Raw genomic sequence first — 16,325 nt, forward strand, 5'->3', positions numbered from 1 at the left:
CGTGTTTTGTTTTGTTTTTTAAGTTGTTTTACCCAACATGGGGACTCCCACTTCCCACCCTGAGGTTAACAGCTGCACATGCTTCCAACTGAGTCGGCCAGGGTCCCCCGACAAGGGCACACTCGTGGTGCCTTCTTGGGGGCTCCAGGGGCGGGGAGGGGGACACGGGTACTCTGCTCCCCAGGAACGGCTGTGGGGCTTGTCACAGTGGTCAGTGGGAGTGGGAACCTATGGAAGGTCTGGTTCCAAAGGCCCAACTGGTCCTTCCTAGGACACCCCGCGCTGGGTTTCTTTTGATAAGGAAAATGACCTTCTCAGGAACCTGAAGGATACTCCAGAGGAACGGAAACCGTTCTGATCCGTAGCGAGTGCTTGCTAACTGTTCGTCCTTACTCTCGTGACCGCTGCTCGTCAAAGCCACGAGACTGGAAACTTACTCAGGGAAGAGGAGGTCTGGGGGCCCCCAATGCTCTACACTCGTTGCTACCTTTGAAACCCGCCCTGCCATTCAAGAGTCCCACTCCTACAACTCTCCCTCCATAAAGCTGCTCCTGACTTCCCTGCCTTTTCCCCTGGTGTCGGGAATATGACCTCTAGAGTACCTCCTTGTCCTGTCCAAAGTGGAGGTACTACTTTGTTTCTTTCCACGACTGGACTGAAAGCGCCTTTTAAAAATGCACTGGGTGGTGTGGTGCCTGGGGCGCTCAGTCGGTGAAGCCTTTGCCTTCAGCTCAGATCGTGACCCCAGGGTCCTGGGATTCAGTCCCACATCAGCCTCCATGCTCAGCGGGAGACTGCTACCCCCCTCTCTCTCTGCCTGCCTCTCTGCCTACTTGTGATCTCTGTCAAAGAAATAAAATCTTAAAAAATATATATAAATAAGGGGCGCCTGGGTGGCTCAGTGGTTAAATCCTCTGCCTTCGGATCAGGTTGTGATTCCGAGCCCCGCATCAGACTCTGCTCAGCAGGGAGCCTGCTTCCTCCTCTGTCTCTCTCTCTGCCTGCCTCTCTGCCTACTTGTGATCTGTCTGGCAAATAAATTTTAAAAAATCTTAAAAAAGAAAAAATTCTAAAAAAAATATATATATATATACATATGTGTATATATATATATATATATATATATATATATATATATATATAAACATACAAGTGAGCCGTCTTACCCAGGTCTGCATGTGGCTCAGGGCCGAGCACACAGTAGGGTTCGGTCGCGGTAAATGAGGTGGTGTTTTGGACACCGCGCAGGGCTCCAAGCCCAGAGGATCTTTCTTTCCCAGACTGGTGACCTCGAGTTGCTTCTCTGCTCTGCAGCCCCCTGAGCCGACCGCGTCCTGGGCTGGCCGCGGGCCCTCCGAACGGGCACCCCGGGCTCCTACCCCACGGACGCGGCTCTCAGGAGGCCGGAGGCGGGGGTGGGGGACTGTCGCAGCCACGGCGGCCAGGCCAGCGGCCGGAGCTCTCGTTCCTCCGACTCCTGCCTGGAGCCAAGGGCCGGGCGACTCTCCCCGCCTCGTGACCGCGCAAACGCGTCGGGAACAGCGAGCGGCGCTGAAGCGGACACGCCGGCCCCGCGCCGGCCACACAGCGGCTCTGCCGGGCGGGGCGCGCCGCCTGCTCTGACCGAACGATCGAGCCCATCCGCACGGCCGCGCCTCGGGCCCAGGGGCTGGAAGGTGGGGCCGGACCGGCGGGGCGCGGGCGGACAGAGCTACGGGCCGAGCTGCGGTCACCCGCCGTCGCCGCGCCGTCGCCCCCACGTGCCCCGCAGAGACCCGGGCAGGCGCCTCCCGAATGCGGAGCGGGTTGCGGGACCGCGCACGGCAGGCGCTCAACACACGGCCGACGGGCCGCCCCGTGGTGGCCTTTACCTCGGCCCGCCTCGCGCCCGCTCCCCTCCCCGCCACCACGCGGCCACCAAAGCAACCGTTAGCGGCCAAGCGCGGGCGGGCGCGCGCATCCTTGGCTCGTCCCCACTAGCGCGGGCGCCGACAAAGGCCCGAAGCTCCACCCAGCGCCCCACCGTGGGGCGGGAACTGAACCTTGGAGCTCGCTCGGTTGGCCACTCCGATGACGGACGGGGCCACAGCCAATCGGAGCCCGGACAAGACGCACGCGTATACAAGCTTGAGCCCCAGATGGGGAAAAGACGAAGCGGGCGCGCCGCGGTGGTCTGGGTCTCGCGGGGGCCTGGAGCGGCGGGTGCGCATGCGTGATCCCGGCACCGCCCCCTCCCTGCGCGGCAGGCACCGAGGGGGCGCCCAGGGCGCTGGGTCCGCTTGCCCCGCCGCGGAGCCCCCGCGGAGCCCCCTTGCGCCCGGCGGCTGGGCGGCGGTGCCCGGAGGCGGACGCCGCGGGGAGGAGCACGGCCGGCTCCGCGCGCAGACGGTGCGGCCACGGGCCAGTCCGCCGGCCGGCGGGGCCCGTCTCGGGACGGCAGGGCGCCCCGGGCGAACCCGCGGAGAAAACCGTTGTAGAAAGCGAGCAGCAGGGCGCCGGTTGTACGGAGCGGAAGGCCGGAGACAGAGGAAGGGTAGACGGAGTTGGCCGGGTTCTCTCGGCGGGAGAGGGGCGGGGGCGGACGGACGGGGCGCGGCCGGCCGCGCGCTCCTGACCCTCTGAATGTGACTTCAGTGAGTTGGCGGGAGCCTGGGTGGCCCAGTCGGTCCGCCCTGTGACTCCTGGTACCGGCCCAGGTCACGATGTCAGGGCGCTGAGGTGGAGCCGCGACCCGGCTGGTGGGCAGCGCCGACGCCGCTGGGGAGTCTCCCTCTCTCTTAAAGAAAGAAAGAAAATCTAAAAATGGGTGGGGGGGGCGCCTGGGTAGCTCAGTTGTTGAGCGTCTGCCTACAGCTCGGGGTCCTGGGATCGAGCCCCGCATCGGGCTCCCTGCTCGGGGAGCCTGCTTCTCCCTCTGTCACTCCCCCTGCTTGTGTTCCCTCTGTCGCTGTGTCTCTGTCAAATAAGTAAATAAACTTTTTTAAAAATAGAGTAGCATCATGGCTCCTCCAAAAAAATACGTAGTTGGAGAAAAAGAAAGCGTTAGCTGTGCTGGGTTTCCAGAACACTTCCATGTGCGGTGTCTGTTCATTGTCGCAATAGCCCTTCAAGGTACTCACGAGCAAGAGGAAAGAAAAGGACCCAAAAGTACCCGAGGCCGGCAGGACACAGGCAGGAAGGGAAAGGTGAGCGTGCGGAAGGCCGGCACGGCCCCTGAGGGGTTGAATCTCCAGTGAGGCAAGCGCGGTCAGCAAGCACCTGCGGAGAGGGTGAGGGACTGGACTTTGTCATCGCGTGGGCGTCCCAATCTGAAGAGAGCGACCCTGAAGGCAGGCGGGGACCCGCATCGTGGCAGGCTGGCCATTGCCAGGGTCAGGACTATTGAAGAAGCTACTCTCCTCTCTGGGTAAAGCCAGCCTCCAAGCTCCCTCCAAGGACGCTGAGTTTGTCGACGATGGAAGACCAGACCGCACAAAGAAAGGCGGGTCCCCCACTCCGCATTGGAAGCAGTCACCAGAGAAAGGCCTGCGTGACAGACACGCTGCGGGAAAGCTGTTGCCGGAATAGGTGTGAGGTGTGTTGTCGCAAGTGGCCACCGGCCACTGGGCCCTCCTAGCCGGAAGAACAGTGGGTTGATGGGCAGCGTGCAGAAACGCCTGTGGACAGTGCTCTGGACAAGTGGAAGCCGGAGGGAAAGAGCACTGGAGTGTGAGTTAGGAGACCCCGTTTCTAGGCCTGTCGCCTTGGACAAGTCACTTCAGCTGTCTGAGTGTTTCTCCTCATATGTTAAAGGACGTGCACACAACCAGAACTCAAGAGAAGCACGCGCTGCAGCCCCTTCTGAAGATCTAGTTAAATCGGCTCATACAGGTGAAGACACGGGATTTCCATCACTGGGACGTGGCTTCCTCCGCTGCCCCCATAATGCGTTCCCGGTGCTGGGACTCCCATGGTTGAGCTGGCATGCACGTGCAGAAAGTGCAGCTGGCCCAAGCCCCCGTGCCCCGCGGTGCCCGAGTCGGGCCCAGGAGAGGTCTTTTGGGCTCTAGAGTTCTGTGATCCAACTGTGTTCTGTGGACTGAGAAGATGGAACCGTCTGGTCTGCAAATTCCTTTGCAACCCCGCCGTGGAGGGATTTAATAATGCCGACTCGCAGGCCAGGTCACAGAAGCAGTGGTCCGTCGGGTTCTTGGGGAACCTGCAGGGAGCGCTGAGGACAAGCAACAGCCGGTCACCCCATCTGGGAAGGAGGAGCCGCGCTGAGTGACAGAGAAGGACAAGTGTGAGAAGCAGGAGAGGAGAACAGCTTGGGTGTCCCATTCCGATGCCCAGGAGAGCCCAGCAGGCACCTCGCCCCTCTGGGTGGCACTGCCATAGGTGTGACAGGCAGTGACAACCACAGAGCCCAGGCCCGGCCGGAGCAGCCCGCTGTCTCTTCTGGTTTCTGAGATGAAGCTGGAAATCCAGATTTTTATTTGAAACCTCATGATTTTTAAGTGTTGAATACCAATTTAAATTATTTTAAAACCGGTAAAAAACCAAAACGCCGCTCCATTCTCCTACTCTCCCTTCCAAGGACTTTCTGGAAAGTTCTTTCTTTTCCCTTCTCCAGCAGATTTCTGCATCTGTTGCATTCTGCTGCTTCTCTTCCTATCCTAAGTTGGCTCTGCTCCTCGGCTCAGTGCCATTTGAAGTCCACTTCCAACGTCCCACCGAACCCCTTCTGACCCGGGCAAAGGTCCCTGTGGCTAAATTCATGGAAGGGCTCCAACTGGGCTCAACTCCGCACACTCGGAGACTGAATCTTGTCCTTTTTTGGATTTTATTACAGAACCAAGAAGTGTTCCATTGGTGTTTATTGAACGGAATGGGAACGTGTCTTCAAGAAAGGTGGGCCGTCAGCCCTGTAATCATCAGATTTACAAAGCGATCAAAGTCTGTGTTGGCCAAATGAAGGCCATGGGATTGTAAGAGAAGGAGTTCGCTGGCAGCTTTGGAAGGCAGTTTGAGCAGAGAGCGCTGGGAGACACGTTGCTGTAGTTCCGGAGGAAGAGGGTTGTGCTGTTGTCACACACACAGACGATCACGTTCTGTACAGATCACGCGCTGGGGGAGTTTGGCAGGGAGGGAAGAGGTATAGAGCACGGGGTACTGGGGACATGAGTGCCACTTAGAGTCCTTGAGATGAGAAAGCCCCGGTGTGTTTGTAGGCAAGGCGGCCACACCAGCAGCTCCCGACGTGCTGGCGGTTCAGTGATGAGCTGAGACAAGGTCTCATCTGCAGGCCTGGGGCCCCGGGAGGTGGGGAGTGGGGGGAGGAGACAGGGGCCGCGGGGCAGGACGGGGACTATGCGACAGGACTGGGGCTGTGGGCCATCTCTCAGCCCTCACCCTCCGCTGGCTGTGCTCCTTCGGCTCACTCTGTGGCTTGCTGGGGACTCTGTCTTCAGCTGCCCTTCCTCCTTGACCCCTATCAGGGAGGTGTCTGTGCCTGGGGTTTAAGCCACCTCGATGCTAGTGACTGATTCTATGTCTGGGACCGAAATGTCTCTCCAGAGCCTCGCATCTGTGTGTCCAGCTTCACCAGTGGCTCGGTACCTTTATGAATGAAACCGGTCATTCCTCCTTAATTCTTCATCCCCACTAATGGTCACGATAATTTTGCAGTTGTCCGAGCCACATACATGTTTTCACCAATCTCCCTCCCCCTCTCCCCACACGTGCACGTGTGAATAAGAACATACTTGTATTTTGTGTACTGTGTTTCTTTTTACTACTGTCGTATCACTGTATCATGTCAATAAATTTGTTTTACATTTTTAGTGGCTGCCCTGTATTATCTACTCAGGTAGTAAAGTCTACTGTCTTGAAAATTGTTTTCTTTCTTCAGGGCGCCTGGGTGGCTCAGTCAGTTAAGCATCTGCCTTTGGCTCAGGTCATGATCTTTGGATCCTGGGATCGAGTCCCACATCGGGCTCCCTGTTCAGCGGGGAGCCTGCTTCTCCTGCTCCCCCTGCTTGTGCTCCATCTCTCTCAAATAAATAAAATCTTTTTAAAAAATCTTAAAGCAAATAATTATTTTTTTTAAATTGTTTCCATGGGGTACCTGGGTGGCTCAGTGGGTTGAGTGTGCATTTCCCCCTCTCTGCCTGCCTCTCTGCCTACTTGTGATCTCTCTGTCAAATAAATAAATATATTTTTTTAAGATTTTATTTATTTGACAGAGAGATCACAAGCAGGCAGAGAGGCAAGCAGAGAGAGAGGAGGAAGCAGGCTCCCTGCTGAGCAGAGAGCCCGATGCGGGGCTCAATCCCAGGACTCTGAGATCATGACCTGAGCTGAAGGCAGCGGCTTAACCCACTGAGCCACCCAGGCGCCCCTAAATAAAATATTTTTTAAAAAATTGTTTCCTTTATTATACATAGCACTGAATGTATCAGTACATATCTTATATTTCCTTGTATTTAACACTTAGAACTGAAAAGAAGGCCAAGGAGTGTGACATTTGAAAAGCTTTATACATATTGCCAAATTAGCCTTCTAGAAAATTGTCCCAGAAGTGTATGGCCCGCTGGTTGCCTATACCTTTGTTAGCATTGGATATTATTATTTTTGTTTTCTAATGTGGTAAATGATACCTGAGCCTCTAGCTCCCAACCCCCATCTTTCTGTCCAGCGTCCCCCATTTCCATCTGGTCGGTGCCACGACTGCTGAGGGCACAGCTCACTGGGAGGGTGGGGGGACAGGTGACAGCCGGGTTCCTAGGGGACAGTTCTCAGTCTTCCACAGTTTGCTTAGGTTCTGGCCCCACGTGTGCTGCTCTTGGGCACAGAGCTTTCTTTCTGGTGACTCTTCAGGATCTTCCCTGATGGACCTCTTTTCCCAGCTCCCCGCCTGGGGAAGGAAATTTTTCCTCGCTGCTTGTTGGCGTCGACCCTACAGGAGTGCGCCTGGGCTGTCTTCCCCTATAGCAGCAGCACCGGCTCTGGCAACAGTGTTCCTGCCTTCCCTTGCCTTCCCAAGCAAACATACTCCAATCTCTCCGACACCGGGAAAGGGGAGTCCTGTCACCCTCTTAGGCTCTCACACTGCTGCCTTCTTTTCTCCTTCCTTTGCCATCCAGCTTCTGCCAAGGGGAATCGGGAAGTCTGTCGTCCTCATTGGCCTGAGTTCCACCCCATCTTCTCTCCCGAAGCCACAGGGGCCCAAGCAGCCTCACCGCTGGGAGAAGGCCAGGGCTGTGCCCCTCCCTTCAGTCGGTAGCTCGTGACATGGACTGGGTCCTCGCTGCCACTGTGTCCCAGCGGTGTGGCTCTGCCCTCTCCCTGCTCTCTCGGCTCAGGAGAGCGGCCGTGGTCCTGCGGCCATAACCTTCGCCTCTGTGCTCAGGTTCAATGCCGCAGTCCAAGAGCTGCCGTGTAGCGCGTTCCTGCAGTGTGCCAGGTGCTTCCCACACGTAACCGCCTCTGCTCCTCCCACAGGAATCACGGGAGGTGCTTACTGTCCCCGTCCCTGTTACGGGGAGACCGGCGGAGCATGGTAGCATTCCACGTGTCTAGGAGTGCTTGGGCCTGTGTGGCATTTCGCCGCATCCTCTCTTCTCTCGGTGCTGGACACGGTTGACCCTGTCAGCCTGGCCTCCAGGGCTCCCCTCTGACACCAGCCTCTCATCCTCCCAGTGCCCCTGTGGGGTCGAGTTCTCCAGCCGAGAGCATGAGCCCTGGATGCACCTGCCCGCCCCCCACCCTGTCTGCTCTCTCTTGCTTCCCTCTCTGGGTCCCTTCTTCCTCCCCACCCTCCCCCGTCCAGATGCTGCTTCTCCATAAACCTTCAAACCCTCCACTGACACATTTAGCTCTACCTCTTCCAACCCCCACCCTTAGTATTTTTTGCTTTTATCATATTTTCCCCAGTCTCAGGGATTTCTGTGTCCGTCCGCGTGACTAGTCCCGTATGTTCTCGGAGGCTACGGACTGTCGCTTAGGCCTCTTTGTCCCTTCCACACTAACCCCACGACCAGCTGGTGTCCAGAGGAGGCATGCGTGTGTCATGTACAAATGTTAGTTTGGCTTCAACGTCCGGGTTCCGGGCTCTGTCCGGTGGGCTCTTTCCCCAGGAAACTGCCTTCGGGATGGAGCACTCCAGAAGCTGGAAGAGATGAGAGACGTCCCTAAGAAGAGAGATCGCCCTTCTTGGTTGGATTCTGGCATAACTAGGGTTCGAGAGCCTTCCCACAGTCCGGTGGAGGGAAGTTGGGTCTGGGGCCTGGAGGCAGCTGTGCCCGGCTCAAGTCCGGCTGCACGACTTGCGAGGACGGCAGGGCACACGTTGCTTAAGGTCCCGGAGCCTCAGTGAGCACCGACCCCGGGGGAGCAGGACAGAGCACCCTGAGGACAGGGCCAAGATGCGGAGTGCAGGAGATGTCAGGGGGCGCCCTAACGGCAGGAACACATCAGGTACTTTCAGAGTGGGCTGCACCTGCGTCCACTTCACTACGAAGGTGTCTGCTTTCCCGGCGGTCCGCGTCCACGCGCACGAAGTGACCGCACCCGCGCCTCCCGCCCTGCCCGGCCCTCCCACCGCCGCTGCCCTCCCGTGGCTCGCTCGCGCCGGAGGAAGGCAGTACCCGCCGTGACCGCCAGGGGGAGCACGCGCGCCGCAGACGCCCCGGGGCACCCGCTGGGGACTGCACGCGCCGCCGCCCGTCCCCGTCCCTCCTCCGGGCACGCGTGGGGCTCTCTGGCCGTACGACTCCCGGGGCGTCTGGCCGGTGGCCCTCTGCAGAGGACCGGACCCTGGACGGGAGCCCGGAGCCCCGGGACCCGCGCGCCGACGTTGCCCCCGATCCGCGAGCAGCCGACGGCCCCCCCCCCGGGAGAGGCTCTGCTCCCGGCGCCTCGGGGCCGCCGCGAACCCGCAGGCAGAGCGCCGCGGGGTCGAACCCGCGTCTGGCCTCCCGCTCGGGCCTTTCGCTCCCGCGGCCCCGCCGACCCTGGGCCCGGGGCGGGGGACGGTCACGGTCAGCACGGGGGCGCCCGCCCCGCCGCGCGCGCCCGCCGAGCCGCAGCCCCAGGGACTGCAGCGGACGCGGGCTGCGCTCCGGGGCCAGGCGCGAGCGGTCGGGGGAGGCGGCGACCCCCGCGGCCGGCCCCGCGCGCTCCCGCCGACGTGCCCCGGCGCGGCCCCCCGGGAGGCGTATTGGGTCTGCGGACACCAGGGGGCAGCACGAGGCCACGAACCGCGAGGCACGCCTCGGCCCGGCCGCTGGGACGCCCGGGCCCCGGGTCCGCGCCCCACGCGCTCCCGCCGTGCAGGCCCCGAGCGGGCCGCGGGCGAGGGACCCGGGGGCCCGGGCGTCCTCTCCGGGGTTGTTTGCGCAGAGCTCCTAGGATCCGATTTCCAACCTTCAAAAGGGTACAAGAAGGGGGCGTTGGAACGAGACTGAAAAACCTGGATGATGGGAAGCGGGCGTCTGGATAGGACGCCCCAGCCCAGACTGAGCCGGAAAAGAGCTGGGTGCGGAACCGTTGTGGTGTTTTTGTTTTTGTTTTGTTTTGTTTTTAAATAGCGGTGGCCCGAGGACGTCATTACCTCACCCATCCCTGCCCCAGGACCCTCAGACACACAGACCCCATCACCTTTCCCACCAAAGCAGAAATCAGGCATGTAGTTAACGGGAACTCTTCATTTTATCCCTCCATCAACTACTGGTTCTTCCTCCGCCAAAAGCCAGGGCCCCTTGAGAAAACCGCATCTCATCTCGGCCAGGCCACCTGGAAAGGCTCCTGAGACACGAAGCCAGGGGCTGACCAGGCCACAACCCATGCCTGTGTTCTAAGGGCAGACACAGTCCCGGTGGAAGAAGACGCCTTCTCCTTGGCCTCACTCCAAGATGGAATCCCCTTTCTGGATCATTTCCATTCCTACTGTTGAACTCAACCTCTTTTTTCTTTTCTTTCTTTCTTTCTTTTTTTTTTTTTTAAGATTTTATTTATTTGAAAGACAGAGATCACAAGTAGGCAGAGAGAAAAAGGGACGCAGGCTCCCTGCTGAGCAGAGAGCCCAATGCGGGACCCTGAGATCATGACCTGAGCGAAAAGCAGAGGCTTTAACCCACTGAGCCACCCAGGCGCCCCTCTTTTTTTCTTTTTTTTTTTTTAAGATTTTACTTATTTATTTGAGAGAAAGGGTGAGAGAGAGTATGAGACAGGAGAAGGTCAGAAGGAGAGGCAGACTCCCCATGGAGCTGGAAGCCCACGGGACTCGATCTCGGGACTCCAGGACCACAACCTGAGTTGAAGGCAGTTGCTTAACCAACTGAGCCCCCAGGTGCCCTCAACATCTTAATTAGTGGAGTCACCATGGCCGTGCAGCCCAGCAATGCCCTCCCCATTTCCTTGAGCACAGTGGGGCTAAGACCACCCCCTCATCCTGTCTTCTCTGTCTGCGGGCTGGGATGCTCCGGTGCTCCCTGGTTCCTCCATAACTCACTTCTTGACATGCTTCGCCTTTGGCCGTGCAGCCGTCACACATATGCGTATGTGTTTCCGCATAGAAAGCACTTGGAGGGCGCCTGGGTGGCTCAGTGGGTTAAGCCGCTGCCTTCGGCTCAGGTCATGATCTCGGGGTCCTGGGATCGAGTCCCGCATCGGGCTCTCTGCTCAGCGGGGAGCCTGCTTCCCTCTCTCTCTCTCTCTGCCTGCCTCTCCGTCTACTTGTGATCTCTCTCTGTCAAATAAATAAATAAAATCTTAAAAAAAAAAAAAAGAAAGCACTTGGAACACAACTCAATGTCAGTGATGATCGTCACTGTTTCTAACTATCTGCAGCATTTTGCAGTTCATAAGAACTTTCACCTGCATTGTCTAATTCATCCATCCACTCATTCATTCATTCATTCCACAAATATTCACCAAACACCTGTTACAGGCCTGTCACTCTTCTGGGCACTCAGCAGAGAAATGATGCCCATGGACACAGTCCCTGCCTTCCTGGAGTTCTCATGGAAGCTTGTGGTTTTCTATCTCAGCTGACATCTGCGAGCTGCATTGTGTTGGTATCTTGGCATTGGAAAGAATGTTAGAAACCAGTTAATTCAATCACTTCCCCAAATCAGAAATTCCTTCTACATCTTCCCTGGGTGGCCATCCTTGGCTGAAGGTTCTCCCCAGCCCTTTGAGCCTTCTTCCTCCGGCCAAACCTAATGTGCTTCCTTATCTCCTTGTCTCCTTATCTCCTTGTCTCCTTATCATCTTGTCTCCCTTCCCTGATTCTCCCCATCGCCCCATTAACTGACCGGCATCACACCCCACTAACAGCAATGGGCCACCGCCTGTCTCCTGAAGCTTTGCGAATAGTTCCTCTTTTTCAAGAATGGTTTTAGGGTATCTCCCACACCGGCTCAGTTAAGCCTCCATGCCATGCAGGAATTATTCCCTGCACTTTACTGAGGAGGGAGGGCCGCCCCCTCACCCAGGCAGAGGCCCCAGGGCTGTTTGTGGCCGATCTTCTTCTCCACACTGTTGCCTACTAGTAGCTCCTTTAAGATGAGCTCAGTCCAGGGGCGCCTGGGTGGCTCAGTGGGTTAAGCCTCTGCCTTTGGCCCCTTTGATCTCAGGGTCCTGGGATTGAGTCCCTCATTGGGCTCTCTGCTCAGCGGGGAGCCTGCTCCCCCACCCCCAAGCTTGCCTGTCTGCCTGCTTGTGGTCTCTCGCTCTGTCAAATAAATAAATAAAATCATTAAAAAAAAAAAAAAAGATGAGCTCAGTCCAAAGTAGGGTGACATTCCTCATCTTTCTTGACCTGGATGTGGCTCTCCCCTACTAGAGCCAAGGAATGGCATTAGCTTTTAGCTGCTCTGGGATAGATGATGTCACTGGTTCATAATGAGTTTGTGTTTACGCAAACACTCAGGTCTCACTGGTCCACGTTCTGGTCGGAAGTGCTCACTCCTGTCCTTCGCTTTCCCCTGTGTTCTGTACGCTGGGGGCCTGTGCATCCTTCGAGGACTACGCCTCATGCCACCTCCTTCGGGAAGCCTGTCCTGATTGCACATCACCTCACTTGACTGTTGTCTCTTTCTCTCTCTGTGGACTTTCTGATTTTCCGAGCACACATCCCCCGTCCAGCTACACAGGCCAGCAGCTAGCATCCTTCTCTGAACTCTCCAATCAGGGCATAGTCCTCATTGCCCTTCGGGTCCCTTAGTGCTTTGCTGTATAGGTATCCAGCAAACACTCGTCAAGTGAGCACATCTTATACCTAGGAAATTCATATTTTGTCCCTCCCCGTGTAAATACTGTATACACCCCTGCAGGGTTTCATGACCAAACGGTTTCTGTGGTCCTGGGGCTGAGTCCATGCTCTGCGTTTGTGCTGAGCACCTGCCAGGAGCCGTGTGCGGGTCCCCGGATGCCTGCGGTGGTCCTGTGAGGGGGGCATCGCCTCTGTCTCACAGATGAGGGAATGGAGGCTCGGACTGACGCTGATGGTGTCATTTCTGCTACTCTGCTGCTTTTCAAGAGCCAAGACGTGCCCTTCTGGGGACCAAGTGTGTCTAGGGGCCCCAAACAGGCAGCTCTTGGGCAAAGCCAGGGACCCCTGCAGAGTTTCGGGCAGGCTGCTGGCGGCTGCTCTGGGTTCTTCTAGCCCCACCCCCTTTTAAATTTTTTTATTTTTTTTTAAAGATTTTATCCATTAATTTGATAGAGAGAGAGAGAGAGATCACAAGCAGGCAGAGAGGCAGGCAGAGAGAGAGGGGGAAGCAGGCTCCCGGCCAAGCAGGCCCGATGCGGGGTGCGATCCCAGGACCCTGAGATCATGACCTGAGCTGAAGGCAGAGGCTTAACCCACTGAGCCACCCAGGCGTCCCCCCTCCTTTTTCAAAGTAAGCTCTACGCCCAACATGGGACTTGAACTCAAGACGCCAAGATCAGGAGTCGTGCTCTCTACTGACTGAGCCAGCTGGGTTCCCCATACACGAGAGAAGGCTCTTTTTTTTAAAGCGATAACTCCTTGAGGTTCTTGACCGGGTCACAAAGCAGCGGAAAGGGCGGTTGAGGGACTGGGTGTGTGGAATGCACGGAGGCAGGGGAACCGGCGGGAAGACACTGCTGTTCCTTGCAGGCGGGACTCTCCCCAGCCCTCCCCAAGAGCCCTCCCGCCTTTAAGTCTCTGCTCAGAAGCCGAGGGCTTTCCGGAGGCCCCACCCTGGGACCCCCACCCGGTGTCCCGGCCCATTTACTGTCCTCGGCCGGGACTCTGGGCTGTCTGATGCCCAGGGCCGGGTCTGCACGCGCACACCCTCCCGGTGCCAGCCGGGCTTCCCCGCAGCCTCTCTGCCCCGTCTGCGAAGGCCCCTTCGGTGACAGAGTAATGACCGACGAGAGAAGGAGGGGGAAAGCCTCTAAAATAAATGACTTTCTGAGGGAATCCAGCATTTTCGTGTCCTGTCCCCACAGTTCTGAAGCCCGGATTGCAGGAACCGTTCCCCAACCGTCCCAGGTGGGGGAGACTCAGAGACGCCGCAAACGGGCTGGGGCTGAGGTTCAGGGCCGAGCAGCTCGTTCCCGGTCCCCCTCCCGGCGGGGGGCTGATCCCCGGAGGCCCCGGCTGGCCGCCCTCGCCCGCCCCTCGCCTGGATTCCCAGCGTCGCAGGCTCCGGAGAAGAATGCGGCTCCGCGGCATAAGTGACCTTTCACCCCGCAGACAAGCTAAGTTTGTTTTCTCCTTTTCTGTCCATCCCGCAGCGGGAGGGAGGGGGAAATGGGCTGGGCCTTGTCGAACTTTCTCCCTCGACAATACCCTAGAGGAGTTGAAGTGCGGGGAGTAAAGGATCTATTTATTTTGGCTCAGGAGGGACAGTGTAAGCAGATGGTCTTTGATGGGATTAGCGGCGTAATCCCTAAGACCCTGGTAAATTGGAAAATGATCCATTATATTCCACGAACCTTTGGCGGCTTCGAATCCTGGGGAGGGAGGGGAAGGGCCCAGGGGCACCTTGTTAGAACGGACCCCCCTCTGGGAGCAGCCCAGGCCCGAGGGAGAATTTGGGAAGGAGTTCGTTAGCTGCCCGGCGGGCCGGCCCCTCTCCTCTTGAGAGAGCACAGGAATCAGAACTCTCCCTGCGCCGTCTCAGAACTCCTCATCGGCCTCCCCCTCCCTCCTCGGGAGGCTGCTGCAGGGTCCTGGCGACCTCCCCCCTTCCCAGTCCCAGGGTGCTCGCCGGGACTCTTGCTTGTGAAGAGAAGGAGATCAACTCTCCCGCCTTGGAAGGCAGGACGTTTTTCTTAGAATCCCAACTGTGTCCCTCCCACTGGATTTCCAGTCTGTTGCCCACTCCCAGCCCCACAGCCCCACAGACTCCACTCACTGGGCAGCCGGTCAGAGCCTGGGCCAGGGAGAGGGGGATGGGCAGCCGCCGCAGGGATCAGCCGCTGCGGGGGGTGGGGGGGATGTGAAAGGGGAGACAGGGCGATAATGAACCACCCGCCCAACCCTCCACCGTCTCCGCTCACCTCCGTGCCCCAGAGCCCAAGCGCCTCCAGGCCTAGGAGCCCCTCCTCTGGGGAATCTGGGCTGGAGGAGGGGGCACATGGAGCCCTGGTCTGTGTGAGGGGTGGTGTAGCGGGTGGGGTCCAGAAGCTCTCTGTCCTGTGTGTTAAGATCTTCATCTCCATGGGACGCAGCAGCTTCTAAAGAAACTTGGATGCTCGGAACCTCCTCTCGTCTCCAAATAACCGGGTGAGGAGGGCATCGGGAAGCTCCGCACGGTACAGACAGGCTTGGCGACTTGCTGCGAGCCCCGGGTCCGTGCCCACAGAGCCCGAAGGGAAGGCAAGCTCAGCGTAGCGGGGGTCGGCTCACGTCGCTAAATGCGTGACGTGACGTGACGTGTTTACGGCACACCTTTGTTTCATGTCAGCACCTGAATCACGTCCAGAACTTTCCGTAGTTGCTGAACAGGTGTCTGATTGCAATTGTATCTGATTCACAGATTTAATTTAGGGAAATCCAAAACCCACACATAATCAAAGTATGCATTTGTCCATACACAGAAGCCACACTTTTTTGAAAGGAAGCACATACATGAGGGGGGCCGGCGGGTGGCACGCAGAAGTCACTCAACTCCAAACAGAAATGCCAACCCCTCTGAGTGTGTCAGCTTCACTGAGGGGGGGGGGTGCGGTTTCCAGGAGGAATTTGGCTTGTACAATATTTTATTTGGGGCTATTTCAATGTATAAAGATATATCTTATTTTATTTTAGCATTTTTTTAATATTTTATTTATTTATTTGACAGACAGAAATCACAAGTAGGCAGAGAGGCAGGCAGAGAGAGAGAGGAGGAAGCAGGCTCCCTGCCGAGCAGAGAGCCCGATGCGGGGCTCGATCCCAGGACTCTGGGATCCTGACCTGAGCCGAAGGCAGAAGCTTCAACCCACTGAGCCACCCAGGCGCCCCTATTTTAGCATTTTTTAACAGATGGATACCTTATGATGTGTGTATTTTTTTTTAAGATTTTATTTATTTATTTGACAGAGTTCACAAGTAGGCAGAAAGGCAGGCAGAGAGAGAGGGAGAAGCAGGCTCCCCGCTGAGCAGAGAGCCGAAGCGGGGCCTCAATCCCGGGACCCTGAGATCATGACCTGAGCTGAAGGCAGAAGCTTAACCTACTGAGCCACCCAGGCACCCCTAATGTGTGTATTTTTAAAAACTTTGTTTATAGAGTTATCTCTTCGCCCATCTAGGGGCTTGAACGCGTGACCGTGAGATCAAGTCTCCTGCTCTACCAACTGAGCCAGACTGGTGCCCCTAATGTATGTTTTTTTTTTTGCTTTGGGGTGTGTGTGTGTGTGTGTGTGTGTGTGTGTGTTGAGATCGCTTGAGCTGACACAGGGATTTGTAGACTGGTTAGAACAGGAAGGCAGAGGGGAAAGACAGCAAGCTCCCTCTCTACCCCATCCTCCTCTCTACTGTCCTCTCCCCCGCCAGTCCTCTCCCCCCAGGACAAAAATCACAGAGTTGAGGGGACAATCCCGAACTGTAAGAAAACTACAATTTCTTGAGTGTGAAGGCCAAGCCGGCACACTGGGCACATTAATTCTCTAAGTTCACAGCCCAGGGAAGTAGGCTTCCTCTCCTCATTTTACCTGTTGGGAAGAGAGACTCCGAGAGGTAAGGGAACTGGCTTAGGGTCACACAGCCAGTTACACAGTGGGGCTGCCGTTGCAGACTGTGCTCCTCCCAATACCGGGCACCCTTCCTCGGAGCCCCTTGGCCTTCCCAGGGACCCAGAGTGCCGGGCCTGGATGTTCACCTCGCG

The sequence above is a fragment of the Lutra lutra genome, chromosome 15, assembly GCF_902655055.1.
Source record: "Lutra lutra chromosome 15, mLutLut1.2, whole genome shotgun sequence".
Taxonomy (NCBI): domain Eukaryota; kingdom Metazoa; phylum Chordata; class Mammalia; order Carnivora; family Mustelidae; genus Lutra; species Lutra lutra.